General features: G+C 42.5%; 1 protein-coding gene across 1 annotated transcript in view; it reads right to left on the bottom strand.

Annotated features, from left to right (window-relative positions):
- The window catches only part of UPK1B (uroplakin 1B), a 28,401-nt gene extending 23,773 nt beyond the window's left edge, over nt 1-4,628 (bottom strand). The window contains exon 1 of the mRNA XM_059164004.1: nt 4,476-4,628. The gene's annotated coding sequence lies outside the window, so the exon portion shown is untranslated. The remainder of the gene's footprint in view (nt 1-4,475) is intronic.
- Between the last annotated feature and the right edge of the window lie 1,372 nt (nt 4,629-6,000).

Consider the following 6,000-nt stretch of genomic DNA (forward strand, 5'->3'; position numbering starts at 1 on the left):
GGTGTTTTTTGTTTCTTTTTTAAAAGGTTTTATTTATTTTCCAGAGAGAGAGAGAGAGAGCGAGCAAGTGAGTGTACACAAGCAGGCAGAGAGGCAGGCAGAGGCAGTGAGAGAAGGAGGCTCCCTGCCAAGCAAGGGGCCCCATGCCACGCGGGACTCGATCCCATGACCCTGGGATCATGACCTGAGCTGAAGGCAGCGGCTTAACCCATTGAGCCACCCAGGTGCCCTAAAAGAAAAGTTTTGACAAATTTTCACACCAATGGCTGTAGAGAGAGAGAGAGAGAGAGATTACAAATATATTGCCCTTACCAGAGAGGACAGGCCCAGAGAGCAAACAAAAAGAGAAACAGATGATACCAGTCTACCTACAGAATATAAACCAGGGTGTTCTCTAAGGCCTTGACTGGGATGCAGTGCCCAGCTGTTTGGTAAAATACCAGTCTAGACACAGCTGTGAATATATTTTAACAGATGTGATTGACATCTAAATCGATAGGCTTTGAGGAAAACCGATTACTCCCACAACATGGATGGGCCTCTTCCAGTGAGTTGAGGGCTTTAAGAGCAAAGACTGATTTCTGGAGGAAGAAGGAGTTCTGCTCCCAAACTGCAAAACAGAAAGCTCGTCTGCAGATTTCAGACTCAAGGTTGTGGCATCAACTACTTTCCTGAATTTGCAGCAGCCCTACAGATTTCAGGCTTGTGAGCCCCGGCAACCACGTGAGCCATTTCCTTAAAACAATTGTGTCTTCGTTTGGCTGAAGATGTAGAGGCTTTGTAGTCAGTCCTCTCATTGTGCAAATGAGGAAACTGAGGCTCCTGGAGGGGAAGTGGCTTGTTCAAGATCACGGATGTGTTGTTTGCAGATCTATTTTCAGATCAAGTCCTGATCTCCTGACTCTTAAAAGATTTTTATTGAGTTTGTCACTAATCATTCTTCCTTTTTTAGGTAGACACCACCTCCCTTTATGTTTCTTTAAAGTTGAGAGACAGTCCCATGCCCTACCCTGCTCTTTTCTCTTACAGATTAAGCCAGGAAGGGAGCCATATAAACAAAGCTGGCAAGGAGAGAGCCTCCTGTCTTTGCCCTCCATTCAGTCTTCCTCCCTCTGTTCCCTATTTTCTGAAATCCACAAGAGAATCATTCCTTTGCTCCTGATTGGAATGTACATCCACATAAAAGAGGCACGGTGAGTCTTACGAGTCCTCAATGTCAATGCCTCATTGTGGATGATTTTATCAAAACCCTTCCTTACACTTCCAAAGGGAGAGGAAAGACACGTGTGGGAGAAAGAGACTCAAGGAGTGTAGAGTCTCAGTGGACTAACCTAACTCACGATCTGGGGGTGTTGGGTCTGTTTTTTGTGGGTAGAGACTGAGTCCTGACAATATGATGTGCTTTCCCTCCTACCTTCCCTTGTAGCCTCCAGAATGTATCGTCTCTCTCAAATATGGAGTCTATGGAAACTTTCCCATGTTATTCCAAAGTAGCACTTCCCACAGAGGTATTAGGTTTCTTTTTTTTAACTTGGCAGGGATAGCAAAAAAGCAAATGGGATGAGGAGAATTTTAAAAGGTGGGATTGGTAGAGGACAGAGAGCCAAGCAGTGGCTGTCCACTTCAAGAATGTTATCACCCCTGACTGAAAGTATGCGGCTTGCCTCAAAATGTTTTCCACATTCAAGAATAGCCTCTGTGAGCCCCACCCTGTGGAAAACTGCCCAATGGCCTGGCACCATGATGATATATTAAATTGCTCAACATCCCATAAGCGCCTTTGCTCTAAGGAATGCAAATGTTTGAAAAGGCTAGAGTTTTCTTTTTTTTTTTTCTTGTGCCCTCTTTCAGTTTGTTTTCTTATAAAAATTACTCATATCCATAATGTTGATGTTTCCAGACACATTGAATAAGTCTAAAAACCATTGCTCACTAAACAAACTACTTTCAAAGCAGAAGAAAAAGAAGTGAGACTCTCCCACCAAGCATGAGATCATTTTTTCAAGTTCATTACCTCTTTTCCTCACTCAAGTTTGTTGGACCAGAGAACACGCAAACCACACCTTAACCTCTAGCTCACTCTAGAGAAATTTGGATTAACAAAAGAAAAAAAAAATAGAGAAATAGGAGAGGAAGAAATAAGAAACAGGCTGTGCTGTTGCCTCACCCCCGATCTTGAAACCCAGGACAAGAGTCGACAGTTGTATGACTTAGAGGGGAGAAGAAAGATGGGTGTGGGGATTTTAGATCAGAACAATTGCTGGTCTGCTTAAGTTTAGGGTAGGATGAGTCCCTGGGAATGATGAAAAAAGGTGCTCATTTCCATGGCCATGACACCTAGGGCTCACAACATCCATTGGTTTTTCTTCCATTAAAGCTTTAAACCTGTTCTCACTAATATGGTAACTGGAAGCCCCATGTCGCTATTTTCATTCAAACTAGCTCAATTAAATAAAATTGAAATTCAATTCTTTAGTTGCACTAGCCCCATTTTAAGTGCTCAACAGCCACATGTAGTTACTGACTGTCTTATAGAATTTCCATCATCACAGAGTTCTATTGGAGAGCACTCCTCTAGACTCCTGATGCTTGTCACGTTCACCTTAGAGTTATTCAGTCACCTGAAGTCCGGACTAAGATGGAAGCAATGGCTCAGGCATTCTCAGCCAAGTGAGGACCCTAAGTATGGGCCATGCCAGCAGGAGCCAAACCCCAGGGCAAGAATGCTTCGGAGACTCCTGGGAGGTAAGATTAGAGCACCTCTTCATGAATTTGGCCTTTGCCCCAGTTAGGGAATATCAGGGGTGTGGGCAGCCTGCATGAGCTTATCAGTGTTTGCTCTTAGCAAGAATGCAAAGCAGGAGAGGTCAAAAAGAAATTCTGAGATTTCATTTGTTTTTCTTAACTAAATGGTGTATAAATTCCCCTTTGGATTTACAAGTCTTTATTCTTCCCAGGTAATTAAAAAAAAAAAAAAAGTAAGTGAGTTGATTTTTTTAAGTCTATTGTAACTGAAAGGAAAAAAGTCTGTTGCAGCAGAAAGCAAAATGAGAAGTTTCTCCTTGTTGAGAAGACTAATCAAAAGGAAAACCATTTCTTTACAAGATTTAAAAACTTAAATATATAAAAATACATATATATATATATATATATATGTATATATACATACATATATATATATATATATATATATATCAAGAAACAGTCAACTGGGGCACCTGGGTGGCTCAGTGTGTTAGAGCCTCTGCCTTCGGCTCAGGTCATGATCCCAGGGTCCTGGGATCAAGCCCCGCATCGGGCTCGCTGCTCAGCGGGGAGCCTGCTTCTTCCTCTCTCTCTGCCTGCTTCTCTGCCTGCTTGTGATCTGTCTGTCAAATAAATAAATAAAATCTTAAAAAAAGTCAATTTTGTCTTTAATTTAAAAAGACATTGAAATTAATGAAATTCAAAATATGTTCAAAATCTTTGAAACTAATTACAAGTGGGGTTTTAAACTTACATAAAATAATACTAGCATTATTTGAAATTTAATTCATATTACATGTAGAAATGTTGTTAGAACAAAAAATATATTTAGGACCTGTGGATCCTGTAGATCAACTAATTGGTGAAGAGTAAAAATAAATTGTGTAAAAATAACATTGCATAGATAAAGCTAATTTGTTGACTTATTTCAACTGACACATTTGCTAAACAGAACTGTTTGCAGAGAAGAAACATGACTAAATTGCCTTACAAATCCCATTATGAGTAGGCAGGATCAAATGATTTCTGACAAGACTACCAGGAGGTTTCTCCCTAATACATTATTAAGAAAGAACATTGCCCATTTCCTTAGATTTTCTTTCTTTCTTTCTTTTTTTAAGATTTATTTATTTATTTGACAGAAAGAGAGAGAGAGAGAGAGATCACAAGTAGGCAGAGAGGCAGGCAGAGAGAGATGGAGAAGCAGACTCCCTGCCCAGCAGAGAGCCCAATGCGGGGCTCGATCTCAGGGCCCTGAGATCATGACCTGAGCCGAAAGCAGAGGCTTTAACCCACTGAGCCCCTCAGATGCTCCTCCTTAAATTTTCTTTTTGGTTCTCTGACTTTACCAGGAAATTGGGGTCCACAGGGGTCTGTCTGAAATTTTAATCAGGAGATAAAAATTTTCCCAGGATGCTTGGATTTGTCTTGGTCTTTCTGTCAGGAAATTGGAGGTTGAAATCAGGGTAGGTGAATAATACTCCCAGAATTTTAACCTCAGTTCTGAGAACAGGACAATATCAAATGATTTAAGAAAGCAATTTGTACTATTTAAAGTAAAAGGGAACAAAGGTGTTATAGTAGTCTTATTATAAAAAAGGACAGATCTATTCATGAGGAAATTATCGTCTTCCCCTTGCCCTTTTAGACCCCAGCTCGCCTCCCAGGAAGGCAACCCACCCATTGAGAGTGCAGTTGGCTTCCCGGCAGAGTGAGATCAGTCTACTCACCTTGACCTCTCTTCCTTCTCCTCCTTCTTGTGCTGTGCCGGCCCTCCTCTGCAAGCTGTTCTGGCCTGACGTGCTTTTCTACCCAGCACCAATTCTTTGAGCCTCCTGGACCAGGAGCAGTGGTCTGTGATTGGGAGGAGGCATCTCCCATGGGCTGAGCCTGATGCTGTCTGAGCTTGCCTCCCCGAGGCCGGAAGTAACAGGAAGTTTTTGGACCGTAGATTTCTGCTGCTTTGGAATGTACGATTCTGACAGATGGAAACCCTTGACAGGGCTTAGCTCATCACTCCTCTGGATTTCTCCTAGTTCTGGGCTTTTCTGGAACACATACTACTCAGGGCTTTTGTTTTTGTTTTGATTTAATTTTTTTTTAAATATTTGATTCTTATTTCTGTTTTTGTGCCTTCAAAGGCCTATTTATTGTCCTGACCACTCATAGTCATGCTGGTGCATGTCCGTGATCTGTCCAAGGCCATGTCTGGTTTCAGTTTTTATAACCTGCATTTTTTACCTTTAGGGGGAGAGTGATTGCCCGATTAGTCTAAAGACTAATAAGACTAATGTTGCCCCTTTCCTCCCCTCCCACTTCTCCCTCCCTTCCTTTTCCCTCCCCTCCCTCCTCCCTCCTCTCCCTTCCCTCCCCTCCTCTTCCCTTCCCCTGGAGCCACTGAGTGTCGTACCCAGCACCAAGAACATTTCTGTTGACATCTGCATAACATATCATGATTCGGGCATACAGTAGTTATTTAGCCTGCAGTTAAGGATGCGTGATGGCAGTAATGTTAGAATTCGTCGAGTGCTTTCATCAGTAGACTCCGTTGTTCTCCTGGGTCTGGGTCATCTCTAGAAGTTAGGTTCTTCAGGAAGCAGACTTTGAGACCAAGTTTGTGTGCAATATATTTATTAGGGAATGCCCTTGCAATTAACGCCTTTGGAAGGAGAGGGAAGAAATAGGATTGAGCAGACAGAGAAGACAAACTGCCACGCAGGTGGGAAGTCTCAGGTACCCCCCTCCCTCCATCCAGAAAGCTCCAGAAGAAGATGGCCTGCCCAAGTTGTTCTGCATTGGGCCTCTCTGTGACCAGTCTTAGGTATAGGTGCCCTGGGAAGGTGGCTTTCAGTAGCTGAGACTATCCCTGAAGGGAGCTGGCAGTGGAGGCTGGGCTTGCCAGTACTCCCAGCAGCTGGGCAGCACACTCCCCGTTGCTGAGGGGGCCCTGCACGGGGCATCTGTGTGTCCCCTCACGGCCTTATTCCTCCTCAGCTCTCTAGGGCCTGGTTAGATAGGGCACAATCATTCACACAGTGCAATTCTATGCAACTGTGAAAAATGATGCCATAGAAAAAATTTAATGATGTGGAAATAATGTTCGCTCATTTATTCAACAAATATATATTGAGAACTCATGATGTGCCAAGCACTCTTCTAAGGGCTAACAATAAAAAGAATAGGTTGTAAATAGTTTGTACAATTTGATGTATGCATATGTGTGTATGTAATATACACACAATCATATATATATAT

Source organism: Mustela lutreola, chromosome 2 (genome assembly GCF_030435805.1).
Source record: "Mustela lutreola isolate mMusLut2 chromosome 2, mMusLut2.pri, whole genome shotgun sequence".
In the NCBI taxonomy this organism is placed as follows: domain Eukaryota; kingdom Metazoa; phylum Chordata; class Mammalia; order Carnivora; family Mustelidae; genus Mustela; species Mustela lutreola.